Source organism: Podarcis vaucheri (genome assembly GCF_965113315.1).
Source record: "Podarcis vaucheri genome assembly, chromosome: Z".
NCBI classification, from domain to species: Eukaryota; Metazoa; Chordata; class Lepidosauria; order Squamata; family Lacertidae; genus Podarcis; species Podarcis vaucheri.
The window spans coordinates 16,520,630-16,534,845 of NC_138758.1; the positions used below are offsets into that span (position 1 = coordinate 16,520,630).

The 14,216-nt window shown below is 41.1% G+C and overlaps 1 long non-coding RNA gene across 3 annotated transcripts in view; it reads right to left on the reverse strand.

The window, feature by feature from the left end:
* Nucleotides 1-14,216, reverse strand: part of LOC309524187 — a 49,095-nt gene that overhangs the window by 25,298 nt on the left and 9,581 nt on the right. For 2 of the 3 annotated variants that reach the window (XR_014215834.1, XR_014215835.1), the window contains exon 2: nt 1,727-1,886. This is a non-coding gene — a long non-coding RNA (uncharacterized lncRNA). Of the gene's footprint in view, nt 1-6; nt 67-1,726; nt 1,887-14,216 lie in introns of all 3 variants that reach the window. The other variant, XR_014215836.1, reaches the window with a different exon arrangement.

Here is a 14,216-nt window from a genome sequence, read left to right on the forward strand (position 1 = left end):
TCTTACCTGGGAGACAAATGAAAGACAATGTCAGGAACATAAATGATATAATTGAATATTTGGAATCTAGGAAATACAAACAAGCAGCTTTGATGTTTATAGTTGCCGAGAATGCATTTGATAGTGTGTCTTCGTATTTTATGAGGGGGGGGGGATATAATTTATGGATATGGGTCCAATGTTTCTTAATGGTATTCAAGCTATGTATTCTGAACAAAATCCAAGACTATTAGTCAATAATACTTTGACTGAAAAGATTGAGATAATGAAAGAAACTAGACAGAGTGCCCACTGTCACCACTATTGTTTAAAACGGTCCTAGAGGGACCTGTTGAGGGACCTATGTATACTCATATATGTGTCCCAGAGCTTCCTCTTTCGGCTTGTGCATCGGAACACCCGCCCACCTATCTCTAATTTTAGGGCATTTTGCAATTGACCTTGCTATGCCGTCGTGTGTTGTCTGTCATTGGGACAGGGGCACAGCAGGAATTTTCCCCACTTGGCTGATTGGCTGTTGCCATTTGGGTTTCGCCTGCCGTGTAGCAATTCGTCACAACTTGTAAGGTTGCGGATAGGCACTGGTTCATGTGATAGGGATGGGAGAATGGTCTCGCCATCCCTATGTGAAGAGTATTCCGTTAAAGGAATCCAGGGACTTAACTTGGTTTGGTCAACCCCCAAAACGGGGTTGTTCCTGTGCCTGAGTCCAGGGGAGCATCTGCAAAGTGAACAGAGTCTGTTCCCAGGCTTTTTACCTGCCTCAGGTCACCCTTCGCTTACCTATGATAGAGCTCTGGGTCAGCGCTACCTGCAAGGGTGTAGGGAGCTAGTTGAACCAGAGCCTATGAAACCACTCACTTTTCTGTAATCAATAAAGTTGTGGCCTAAATTCTGCCAAAAACAAAAACTAAAATTTGAGTCAAATGTGCCTTTATTTAAGGGGGAGGTCTCTGGGTTTGAACATACAAATGAAAGGAGAAGGAAGGGAATTTCTTTCATATGTGGTGGATGTGTACTAAGACGAAAACTTACTGGGATATGATAGATAATGAATTGAAAAAGCTTTTTAAAAATACATTTAGCAAAAAAAAAGAAAAGAGGTTTTCTCATTGGGTATAATAGGAGAAGAAATTCCCAAAAAAGACATAAACATATTTATGTATGCTACAACTGTGGCGAGGACACTTTTAGCCCAGAAATGGAAGCAGCAGGAACTTCCAACATTGGAAGAATGGCAGACTAAGATGATTGAATATGCAGAACTGGCGAAGCTGGCAGGGAAAATCCAAAACCAGTGTGATGAATTGTTTGAAAAGGACTGGAGTAAATTTTTACAATATATGAAGGAACACTGTAAACATTTGAAAATGTTTGCAGGACTGACTTAAAATATTTTGTAAGGTTAAGACTTATATCAGAATTACTGTTTTTTTAAGCACAGAAAGAAGGTAAATAGGGGAATATAGAAATGCTAAGATGAATGTGAATATCTATAGAAGCCAGGGAGTGGGAAGGGAGGAAGTCGATGCTCAGTTTGAGCAAAGATGTGTGTGATGACATGATTGTATTTGATTGTGACAAAGGGGAAAAAGGAAAACTTAATAAAATATTATTTGAAAAAGTTAGGCTATCCTTGTCCAGATAGAGGCGCAGCTGGGCTACCAGCCACTACCTGAGCCTTAAGCAACATCAAAGGAACCAGAAATACCCACAAGCTATGTACCTTCAGAGGGAGTGTAAACCCGTCGAGAGCAGGCAACCTCCCATGCATTAGGTCTAGGGAACAGCCTCAGTCCTATTTGGATTGAGTTTCAGTTTCTTGGCTCTCATCCAGTCCGTTGCCAAGGCAAGACACATCCAGTCCATCATGTCCACTGCCACACCTGCAGATGTAAAGGAGAAGCATAGTTGTGTGTATTTTCCTAAACTAAAAATCTTGCAACATTTTTTCGTAGGGGAGTTGTTCCGGCCCTGTGATCATTTTCACTGCCCCTTTTTTGAACCTTTTCCAGGTGCATTTTGAGGTCAAGCAATTGGCATTCACCCTTTTCACAGCTGTGTAAATGTGTTCCTCCTTTGAAGTCAAATGTGACTGTGTTGGACTTCTCTTGGCAATTATCCACTTAACTAGACGCTGAGCCTCATCGCAGTATGCCCACTGTTCCCTATCAGTTCAACATTTCTTTCATCTGGCACTAGTTCCTGGGCACCACTTAAGATTAAATTCAGGGTCACCTCCCTGCTCTGGCCAGTTTAATGACCATCTGTTCTAGGTCACAGTCATTTATGCTATCTAGAAATGTTGCATCTTTATTGAAATGGCCTCTTCCAATTTGATTTGATTTGATTTGGGAGAAAATCTGCCATTAAAACATAGTATGAAGATAAAAATACTGTTCTACAATGTGGAGTAGAGGAGTTTGCTATCAGTCTTGAGACAGTTGAAACTTATTACTTATTACTTATTACTATCACACAAGACCGCTTAAATTCCTCTATCTGTGGGTATATTCATGTTAGCAGCTTGAAATACAGCAAAGTCATTTCCTCCCACTGTGCTTCAAGCCACATTTGCATGATGCTGTTCACATCAGAGGGTGGGTGGGGGTGTCTTCACCTGACTTGCATGGCCTTTTGGTTTCCCTGTCCCTGCAGCCCCTTGGAACTCCCTGGAGCTGTTGTCTGTGCATGCATTGTTCATCTGGATATGCACAATGGCTGTCAAATGATCACCATGAAGGGTGGCTTAGGTTTTCTAGTTGGATTGAGGTTGTTTTGAGAAGAAAAAAAAATGCATCAAACAGCACTATTTGTCAAGAACCCACAGCGTCAATATGGATTGTGGCCAATGTTGTGTGAATGCGGCTTCAAAAACTAGTAGTTGGGGTGCACTGGATGAAAAGTAAGCAGCAATGTAAGCATACCCCGGGTCTCTGCTATCCTCTCTTTCTCTGTTATGCTGAGACACTTCCTGCTTGTTGTTCCCTCACTCTGTGCTGTCCCTTGGGTCACTGATTTATTCCTTCTGCTGACATTCCTAACTATCTTGCTGATGGAGCAAACCTAAGTCTCAGCTGGGAGCTGCAGGGCTGAATGGAGCAGTGAAACTGCCACTGGGCAGGACAGAAAGGAAGATGATACCTTCCTTGATTATTGCTGTACCAGCTCCAGGCTGGCACAGAATAGAGTCATTGCATGGTGGCCAGGCTGTTTCCAGTTACTGGACCAGCTTAGGATTTTCCTCCATTTGAGGACTGTTACATCACTGCAAATGGTAGCCTGCACAACTGGCCAATGCATTAGGACCATCCATGGTGGAGGAACACTCCCAACCAGAGCAGAGCACAGTGGGGCTCAGTTGTGCCACCTCCACCTCAGACTATGTCATGAACCCCATAGAAATGCCATGGAGGGGATGGGCAGAACCCAAATAGGTAGGTGAAGAGATAGGGAGCTGGAGCTATATGACCCATGGGGAGCGCCCAAGCAGGTTTTTTTTGGGGGGGGGCAGAATTGTGGCCAATGCCTGAGCTGGAGGAGGGAGCAGTGATCAAGAGAGTCAGAAGCTGAATTATTATGAAGGTTCAAGCAGGTTGTCAGATAAGTGCCCCATCCCTGTGATATTGTACCCCTCCAGTCAGGCACTTCCCAAAAAGCCACCTGGCTCCCCATGCCAGTATGGAGCCTCCTCTGCGGGAGGCAGCTGGCAGTAAGTCAGATGGTGAATCACCATCTCCATTGCTAAGGACACAGAGAGACCGGTACCAACATGAACAAACCTCACAAGCCCAGCCCTCTCACAGAAGTGCCCCTTTGGTTGCAGAGCAGAAGCTCCTCTCATTTTTCTTATGCCAGCCTTGCTCTTCAAAAGGGTATGCTAACTTGTTGCATCAACCTCTCAGCTCATGCTTAAGCCATGCAATTTACCTGCTGTGCCTTTAACCCTTGCTTTGCCCATGTATCACAGAAGTATGCATTAAATAATTTGACAGAAACGGAAACCTGAGTTCAAGTTTTTCATCCAGCGGTGAGAGCCAAGACAGGCTAAGTACCCCCTCCCCAACCCCCAGTGATGTGGATCAGGAGTTAGGATGGCTCTGTGAGTTCCACCTACACATTTCAGGATTTATGCAAGTTCTAGTGTGGCAATCAATGTACGTGCTTTGAGGATATGTCCTCAATTTATTATAATCATCCCACAAACGGTTTTCTAATTCATAGTGTCCTCTTCCTCCCTGAAGGTATTCCCTAGTGTTGCTTTTCTCAGCAATTATCTTAAGCTAGATGTCTCTTGGATGTTATAAAATGCTCAATGGCTAATAAAAAAAATAAAAAAGTTGTTTCCAGATTGTTGCTGCTCATAACACTTGCATTAAAATGTTTACTCATCAACATTTTATTTTATTTCATTGCTGCTACATCAACAGATTTTTTTTTATTAAAAAAGAAAGCTTAATTCTGAAAGTGCTGTGACTGGGAAGCTGACAGTGTAGCTTGGTTCTCTTCCCGAAATGTCAGTGAGAATCAGCTAGGCCTGCTACAACTACAACTACTACTATTATTATTTTTTTAGATTCTTAATTTAATTATTGGAAACAGCTGTACGTACACAGTTTGCCTAATGTGTTTGCGCAAATGGTAAAGCTGTTTGGACTCTAAAATTTAAACTAATCCACATGCAGCTGAATAAACAGGAATACCCCTCCCCTCCTACATACCACAAACAAGTATTATTTCATTGGGAACAGGGATGCTTTGCCAGCTGTTTCACAGCACTGTTAAACTGTATATATAGCCCGACCTTTGTGTGGAGGGGTGTTGTTAGAGTGTGAACTAAGGCCCAGAGGTGCCAACTTGAATAAAATATTGGGGGGACCCAGGTAACACCCTGCACCATATAATCAATCACAAGACACAGTCCACAAACCCCATCTGAATGGCAAAGCCCATCAAGCTTAGGGGGAGGTCGGTCCGGTCCCTCAAATATTTTATTGGGGGGGCTGCAAGGAACTTGGCCCCTAGGAGTTCGCTCCTATGCTAAGGACCCTTCTGCAGCATAAATTTAAAGTAGTATCATGCCACTTCAATGCTATTTTGGAATGGTTTGTTGTCATTATAACAGGAAAACAACATGGGGAAAAGAGTAAAAGCTCCACCACTATGACCATGATCCAAATCTCCCCACATTCTAAATGCTGTTTATTTATTTTTTTAAGTGGCAATCCTATTCACAGATTTCTTGTATAACTTCTAGTTTGCCCCTTATATCCTTTGGAATTAATCAAAGAAGTCAATCCATTTAAAAGAAAGAAAACCCAACCCAGTTCCCAAAATCCTCCCTTTACCCATGGAAAACTTAGTAAAATGGCTTTGTTAACAGAAGCAGTACCACTTTGCCATTGCACTTCTAATTTAACACCCTATCTTTTTAGACTGCCAAAACAGCTGCAATGAGAAGGAACTTGAAAATCTAAAGGGTTTTGAAATGCATCCATGAATTCCACAGAGTATTCCATATTACGTTGGGGAGCTTCAGAATAGAATTGTATTCTCTCAACTAAAAAGGCAACAAATGTATAGAAGTGAAGAGATATTGCTCTAACCCCGCATTTTCAGCAAGTCCCAGTGATGGCTTTGTCTCTTTCAAACCTCTGCTGTCTGGCTTTCATTGCAGAACCTCTCCAGAACAGGCTGTTAACTTCAATTTGCGCCTTTTTATTATTTGGTTCTTTTTGTCAAGTTTCACCTGAAGTGGCTGCACTGTTGTTAATAGATACCCAGGTGAAAAACAGCTTTGCACCATCTCAGCAAAAGGTCTTTAAAAGGCAAGGTTAAGTAAGCCATCAACTATTTCCCCCCTCTCTAAATTTAATAGCCCAGTTACTATTAAGTACATCAATGGAGAATGTGAACTCTTCAGTACAAGAGGTGCAGTGTATCTTTGTCCCTAGAAAGCAGTTAGCCTTATAGAACAAATTATATTTTTATAAAAAGAAAGAAAGAAATGCAGCTTATAAAAGAGAATGCTACATACAATTTTAATTAATCTGCTGGTGACTTTATAGACAGTAATTGCGGCTGTTAGTCTACAATTTGCATTAGTATTAAATTCTGCATGCAGTCAATTTTCCCCATGATTGAAGCTTTATTTAGGCAAATTGCAGCTCCAGCAACAGTTGACTGAGAAGTAAGGAACATCTTTGGCAAAACCTTCTAACAACTCAAGTTGAAGCAGTTGCTTTTAATTATCAGCTAGTATGGATTTTAATGTTTCATATTCCAAGTTGTTTCATCCTAGAGGTCCTCACTAAGCTCACACTTAGTTGTAAAACACAACAACGCTTTATTAGTCACGATTCACCTACATTTTAGGAAATGCAGAATTATATCCTCATGCACTCATGTTTGGAACAAACATAGGAAGCTGGCTTGTATCAGACCCTTTTGCCCTCCTTCTAGCCTCGAGACTCTGGAGAACCACGTCCATACAGAGTGGATAATATTGGGTTAGAATACTGGGGTGGGGAATTTCAGCTAATCATACTCTTAACCATAATCAGGGCCGGCTCACAAATGAAGCGGGGTGCAGCAGCATCCACAGGAAGTACCTGGGAAGAAGCGGCACTGAGAAGGAAGAGGAATCCCCTGCCCTCTTCTGTCTTGCACAGTAGGGTCACCATAGCTGCTGTATAAAGTAGCAGCAGGGCAGTGACTTCTCTTCCTCTTCCTCCTCCTCCAGGTGGCACCTCTGTCTGGGTGGCTGCAACAAATATTCATGCTGCTCTCATAGTTTATATATGAGAGCAGCAAGCCTATTTGTTGAAGTCACCTAACGTGCTTTAAACCTAACCTGCTTGCTCTTTGTCTCTGGGTCAGGCAATGGTGAGAATGCAGATCACTGGCAAATAATTGGCATCACTGAACTACTCAGTTGCCATAACAAGCCCAATAATATGGAAACTCCTTTAGTAACATCTGTGGAGTGGGGTAATTAATATTCATGGGCAGATAAGGATTTTATTTATAAATAATGATTTTACAATGCAGTTTATTTCTCAACTGCTGCTATAAAATGGAAATTGCCTTCACAGCTGCTACAGAGTACAAACATTAATAACCACACATCTATCTAGTTCCAAACTCCCTGTTATTGGCTAAATTCACTTTGGTTATGCATGACCCACTGCTGCATATGGATATTAATTTCATGAGCAGTTTAAGAACTTCAGCACTAATCGAACATCATAGTTTTGATTTTACTTTGCATCCTTGTTACACTGTAAAGAGTTTACTCTCTCCCAAAAAATATATATGCTAGTTTTGAAATAGATCTCAAAAGTGCATTCTAATCCAGCCCTTAGAAAAGACTAAAATGTTTGGATTCAACTAAGTTCTACTTAGAGTAGACCCATTGAAATTGATGGATCTAAGTCATGTCTCTTAACTTCAGGGCTCTGAATAGAATTGACATCATATGAAACCCTGGATTTATTAGGGCATAAACACTGGTTTTGTTCCCAGAAATAATTCTGCACCAAGTCACCAAAGTTCCCATTGGTTAAACAAGCTGAGCCCCAGGCCAGCCAAGATGACTCATAAGCAGCTTGGTTAGCTCTATTTAGCAATGGAAAAGCCTGCTGTTGATTAGCTCAGCTTCAACAATAACCTATCTCTGTTGCTATGCAAAATGACATGGCAAGATTACTTACCTAGAAAGATCAGATTTGGGGGAATAATTCTTGCCATTTAAGATTGCCAAATTATGCTTAGTTTCCTGGTTCGCTCTCCAATTCACCAGAAATAAGGGTGCTTACCACCTTTTTTTAAAAGGCAGTATCTATAAACAAACCTTGATATTTGTTGGCTGGGTGACAACATCCACTTTATACTATCTAATCTCTCCGATACAAATAAAAATCTGCCACAAAGAGCAGAGATAGCTGCCTTTCTTAACCTTGGGTCCTCAGGTGTTGTTGGCCTACAACTTGCATCATTCCTGACCACTGTGGGGCTGCTAACTAGGAATTCCTTCTCAAACTGGGTCACTACATGGTGACTATGTTCCACCAGTGGTGGCTGGTGCTCATTGGGATTGTTAGGGCAGAGGGCAGGAAGACCAGTAGTAGGTGAGAGCCAATAGCAGACAGAGCAGGACCCAGAGTGGTTGGAAGGAAGAAGGTAGCCAGCTGGGGGCTGACTTGAGAGCAGAATGAGTTTGGTGGGGCAGTGCTTCATTATCCCCAATGGATCAGCCCCCGTTGTGTTCTACCTCCACTGTCAAAGGCAGCATACCTCTGAATACCAGTTGCTAGCAATCACAGAAGGAGAGAGTGCTGCTGCAGGTCCTGGTTGACCACAGTGGATTAGATGGGCCTTTAGCTTGACCAAATAGGGCTCTTCTTGTGTTCTTATAGGGCATTAATTTCTCCCAAATCAGCTATTTAATTATCTTAAGAACAAAACATTCTAATTATGAGGCTATCAACAAACTCACATAACTGGCTCTACTTGCCTTTCCCTTTTTCATTTCTGAATGGGGCTAGGGAGTTCTAACCACCCTGGGGGAAAAACCTTGACCATACCTCCTTATCACAATGACTTTGCCTGGCTGATCCGCATATGGGGGATCAGGAACAAGTCACAGACTATAGATCTCAATGACAAACAGCCACTCCTCCCTCATGAACATTCATGCACTGATTCCCCCCTTTCATTTCTGGGCCGCTATAATTACAGTTTGCTGTGATCTCCATATTAGGCAAATAATGTTTAGAGCACAGTTTGTAATTATTGTGTAGAAATTAGGACTATGCACAGTTGTTTGATTTGGACATTATGGCAAAGTATAGTTAGAGCAACATGGAAATTGATGTTTTTTCTTATATGGGGTGGCATACAAATGTCCAATAATATAAGTTTTATTATTAATTTCACTTAATATTATACAATTTAGTGCCAAATTGGAATTCTAAGCTATTTACAAGTGCAAAAAAGCAATTCTACCACAAGCATTAAAATATCCATAATCAAAATACACAATAAATGTGTCCCATCAAAACAACACAGCAAGGAGCCTCATGTTGAGAGGTCAAGAGGATGCCTGTGGAAACAGGTGCTTTTCCCAAAGTTAATGGGATACCAGTACAGATTGGGGGTTGTTTAATTTTTCAGCAGGAAATGCATTTCATAACACTGGTGCCCCTGTGTTAAAAAACATCCCTCTCTGCGTTCCCACAGGTCAATAATCATTAGGCAGTAGAAAGGCTAACTGAATTTCATTTGTTGATCTTAAAATCATTATTAAGCAAAGGAGAGGAAGTAAATTTTCCAGGTTGCCTGTTCCAAAAAAAATAATTATTAGTGCCTGAGAAGGAAGAAAGCAGAGTAGGAGTAAGCCTACAAGCCTAAAACACATTCTTAGATCACCAAATCATAGTGGATCCTCTGCAGTTTGGAGGATCACTTAATCTGAGTCCATAGGGGTACAAGCGTTATGGCTGTGCATAAATAAAGAAGAAGCACTCAGTACATGCTTCTCTGTTATTACTATATATATTTTTCAGGATGAAGTCCTGAGATTTAAAGTTGATTCCACAGTAAGGTCTGGGGCTCAGGTGACTCTTCCTAGTTTATTTCATTTTTTACATTTAATTGACTTTTATGCTGCTTTTCAGGATAACTTATCATCCCAGTTAATAAATCATCAACATGGGGTGGAAGCCAACTGAGGTTTGTTCAGAGTAAACCCATTGAAATTAATGCACCTAATATAGCTGTGCTCATTAATTTCAATGGGTGTATTCTGAACAAACAAAAAAGTTGACTATCACACAAGGACAATAAAACAACATTATTTACTTCACACTTAAAATCAATGCAGCAGTTAAATATAAAAAGCAAACCATGCTAAAACCCATCCCAAACAAAACTATTGCAATATTCAAGTTAACAGCTGGCCCATCTTGCTTTAGTGTATCTTCAGTAGCAAGCATCTAGAAGCACTGGGTGATCCGTATTAGGTTTAGCCCCATGTCAGCTCCAGGGCAGAGGGTTTTCCACTGGAACTGGTTGTGCTGCTTTGAACAATAGGAAGAGACAAGACAGAATCGTCTGCCAAGTTCAGAGGCAAGGTGAGCCTTAAATACCTGCCCTGCTCTTACCCTCCTGAGCAGGCACTATGCCAGCACTGCTGTTGCTGAACTGGCTTAACTCACAGGCACAGAGTCACTTCATGGTCTTGACTTGCTTGCGGCAATGCTGTTTTTATTTCACGCTTCCATAGGATGAACAGGGCTGCTCATCCCTATGATGAGACAGGATTAATAAATTACGTTTTAAGAATGAATGCAGTGAATCAAACCTGTGCATATATGCAATAATAATAGCAGAGAGCCTCTGAACAAATACTATTTCCCCTCACCTATGCAAAGAGAAATGTTGTGGGCGGAGGGAGATTTTGGAGCCAAACAACAGGGTGGGGCTGAAAAACCTTTATTCATCAGGAGATACTATGAGAGTCAATAAGCGAGAAACAATTCAGGTTTGGCCAGAGGGAACGAGATGAGCAGGTGTTCCATAGACAGTCTAGAAAGCATCACATGTAAGTTTGCTTCTGTACCTACATAGGACCTAAAAAAAACTTCTGTGCATACAGATTATCCCAATTTGTTTCTGTCTTCAGTTTGAACTGATTTTGCATATGTGACATGGGCACAGCCAGGATTTATTGGGGAGCAGGCGTTATGTGGGGGGGCAGAATTGATTTATCCTTGACATAATTGGTCAGTTAATTAAGTATTTTTATTTGTTTACTGCCCCCCTCCAGCCTCCCTGGCTACACGCATGGTATGTCCTGCAGTTGTTTAAACTGTCTTCATATTTACAAATATACAGTGTTTATAAGTGCAATTGCTTTAACTTTTTATACAGACTCTCTCTCTCTCTCTAATGTTATTGTAAATTGCTTTGGGATGACTCATGAGAAGCAATTCATAAAGTAAATAAGAATTAATATATATATATAATTAGTACGCTGCAATCTTGGGTATCTTCTCCACCAAGGAAGATGCATGACTGTCCCAAACGCCTAAAACAAGTGAAGGAAAAATCCAGTTAATGCAATCAAACACTGGTGAGGGCTCATCATTGAGACAGTGAAGGCAGGAAGGAAGGCATGCTTTGCTACCTCCATTGTACCCTCATTGTACCCTCATCCAGCAGAGCTTTTCCGGGTAGTGCAGGACCTGTTACAGTCCAATCTGAAGGAAGTGGCAGAACCAATGGCAGCTTACTTGCAAAGCATTTTGAGAATGAAATTGCTTGCATCCATTGAGATCTTGACTTTGCTATTACATAAAGGTAAAGGTACCCCTGACCATTAGGTCCCGTCGCGGACGACTCTGGGGTTGCAGCACTCATCTCGCTCTATAGGCCAGGGGCCTGTTTGTCCACAGACAGCTTCCAGGTCATGTGGCCAGCAAGACTAAGCCGCTTCTGGTGAAACCAGAGAAGCGCATGGAAACGCCGTTTACCTTCCTTCTGGAGCGGTACCTATTTATCTACTTGCACTTTGACGTGCTTTCAAACTGCTAGGTGGGCAGGAGCTGGGACCAAACACTAGGAGCTCACTCATTTGTGGGGATTCGAACCGCCGACCTTCCAATCGGCAAGCCCTGTGGTTTAGACCACAGCGCCATCCGCGTCCCTCGCTATTACATTGCCATATTTCAAAAAGTAAAAACCAGGACACCCTGAAAGTTAAAATAAAAAAATTCCTTCCAGTAGCACCTTAAAGACCAACTAAGTTAGTTCTTGGTATGAGCTTTCGTGTGCATGCACACTTCTTCAGATACTAACTTAGTTGGTCTTTAAGGTGCTACTGGAAGGAATTTTTTTATTTTGACTATGGCAGACCAACACGGCTACCTATCTGTAACTGGAACCCTGAAAGTTGTTGAGCATTTTTTTTTTTTTTACAAAAATGCTCTCCAAAAGTGTGATTTTTCGATTGACTTACCTAAGTTCCAGGACATCTCAGAAATTCTCCTGGAAGTCAATTCCACTGGATGTCTGGCAGCCCTACTATTACAGCAGATGAATCTTACGGGCTGCCCAGAGCACAGGCTTCTTCTGTTGTGTGGGATAAGTTTCAGTTGGTAAGGCTCAGGGAGACCATTGTTCTTGGGACCCTTGCCCCTCATGGCTGATAAAAGCTAGCAGGTAAGGGACATTTTATGCAAACTGATGTACTCATTTGTCCTTTTCTTTTTTGATGCATTAAGTGGCTTCTTAGCAAAAGTGCAGGCCCTCACTCAGAAGAGTAAATGAGCAGCCTCCCCCCCCCAAAAAAAAACAGGGGGAGTTGTAATGCTGAATGAGGCAGGGCCAATTTTACTTTATTGCTCAAAGACTCAGAAAAAACTTTCACCATCTAATGTGTGGGGGGGGGGAGGAGCAGGAATGAAATCTGAAATGAGCTAACTACCCCACTGAAAGTGGTAGCATTTCTTGCTATTCATAGGATTGTCAGTCTGCATAGCAGATTTCTCCACGCTTGGCTGTAAATCAGAGTGCAACATAATTTTTTTGCCTAAAATAAATGCAAAATAAGATTATTATTTTTTTAAGCCTGAAACAAGTTTGCTCAGGAGAGCTGACCTTTAGGTGAACTTTTCTTCTAGACCACCTTCTCTTTGGAAAACGGCTCTTCCCAGTCCTGTGGTGCCAACGCACTAGTGTCCATAGCATCGCAGTGTGAGCCTTGTTGCTGCAGATATACACCCCCATGTGCTTACACAGGCCATATGTGATCTCTCCCCTTTTGTTTTTAAAAGGTGATTGAGAACAGACAGCACAGAAGGCAGCACCAAAAATTCTCAAAACATTTTGGTTGTGCATATGTGTTCATAAGTGGTAACTTTCAGGCTGTACTCCTGCTCCCATTACTGCGGCTTAGAAAATGTCATAGAAGAACAGCAAAATCCAGATCCACAGGGAAGATATCGAGCTTGATTTCTATCACAGAGTCTGTAGCACAGACAATTTGGCCACTACGATGTCAGAGCAGAGCAGAAGCAAGCAAACATGGAAAATGAAGATGTACTTAAGTCCACATCCGACAATCTCTCTGAAGTCAAAGAATGGGAAAATACTTCATGTTCATATAAATATTTCAAATTCCTAAGTGGAAGCAGACCATTTTTAAACCCTGTAGAAAAGACCCAAAGAGTAGCTTACATGTCTAGTCAGAAGTAAGCCCAGAACAAATCAGATTAAAGATGGGGGACTTGGATCTAAATCAACGCATCCATATTTCCCAAGCTGGCACAGACGGTGAGTGTTGAGCATAGATGTGAAAGCACCTTCAGAAACTATGGTCTCCCACATTTATTATATCATTTACTTGCCAACTCTGTTTCAAAAGGTACACCACCACTTTTTTCTTTACTTGATTACTAGTATGCATTAAATGTAATTACCTTCCAGTTACTCTTATTTTGCCTCCTGCTACACCATCTGTCTTATATGGAAACATGATGAAGGCCAAATATTGCACACCAGATTTTGAAATCTTGTATCTTTAAATTCTGAATATCTGAAAAAAATGCTATGGCAATAAACTATGTGATATAAATATACTCCTAAACTTTTTAAGGGAAGTATAGATTTATGTTTACTGAGGTATACCACTAAATCCCACCGAAGTGGTTATCCTTATGCGACAAGTATACTGAATTTACCATTGAGAAATGTTGGAGGGTATGCTATTGCTGCACAAAAAAAGCCTGTTTGTGAAACTAAGAGCACTTTTCCTGGTTAGGCTCTACTTTGGACCTACTGAGCAACCCTATTACTGCACTTTATTTTTTACATTTATCCTTTATTTTTATTGGGTTTTATAAGCAAGAATAATATCATACAAATAAGTATACCAAGTTTTCTCATGTCATATGTATACCACAAAAATAGCATAATAAATGTGGAAAATATCTACAACATATGTTTCATTATTAGTGGTCAATGTATGAATTCTTGGATTATGAATTGATTTAAACAATTAGGAAGAAGAAGAAGAAAATTACAGTATTGTATTTTAATATTTTGCTGGAAGCTGCCAGATGGGTGGGGTATAAATAATAAATTTTATTATTATTATTATTATTATTATTATTATGGAAAAAGGGGGTAAGAGAGGGAGGGGTGTGGGGTGTGGT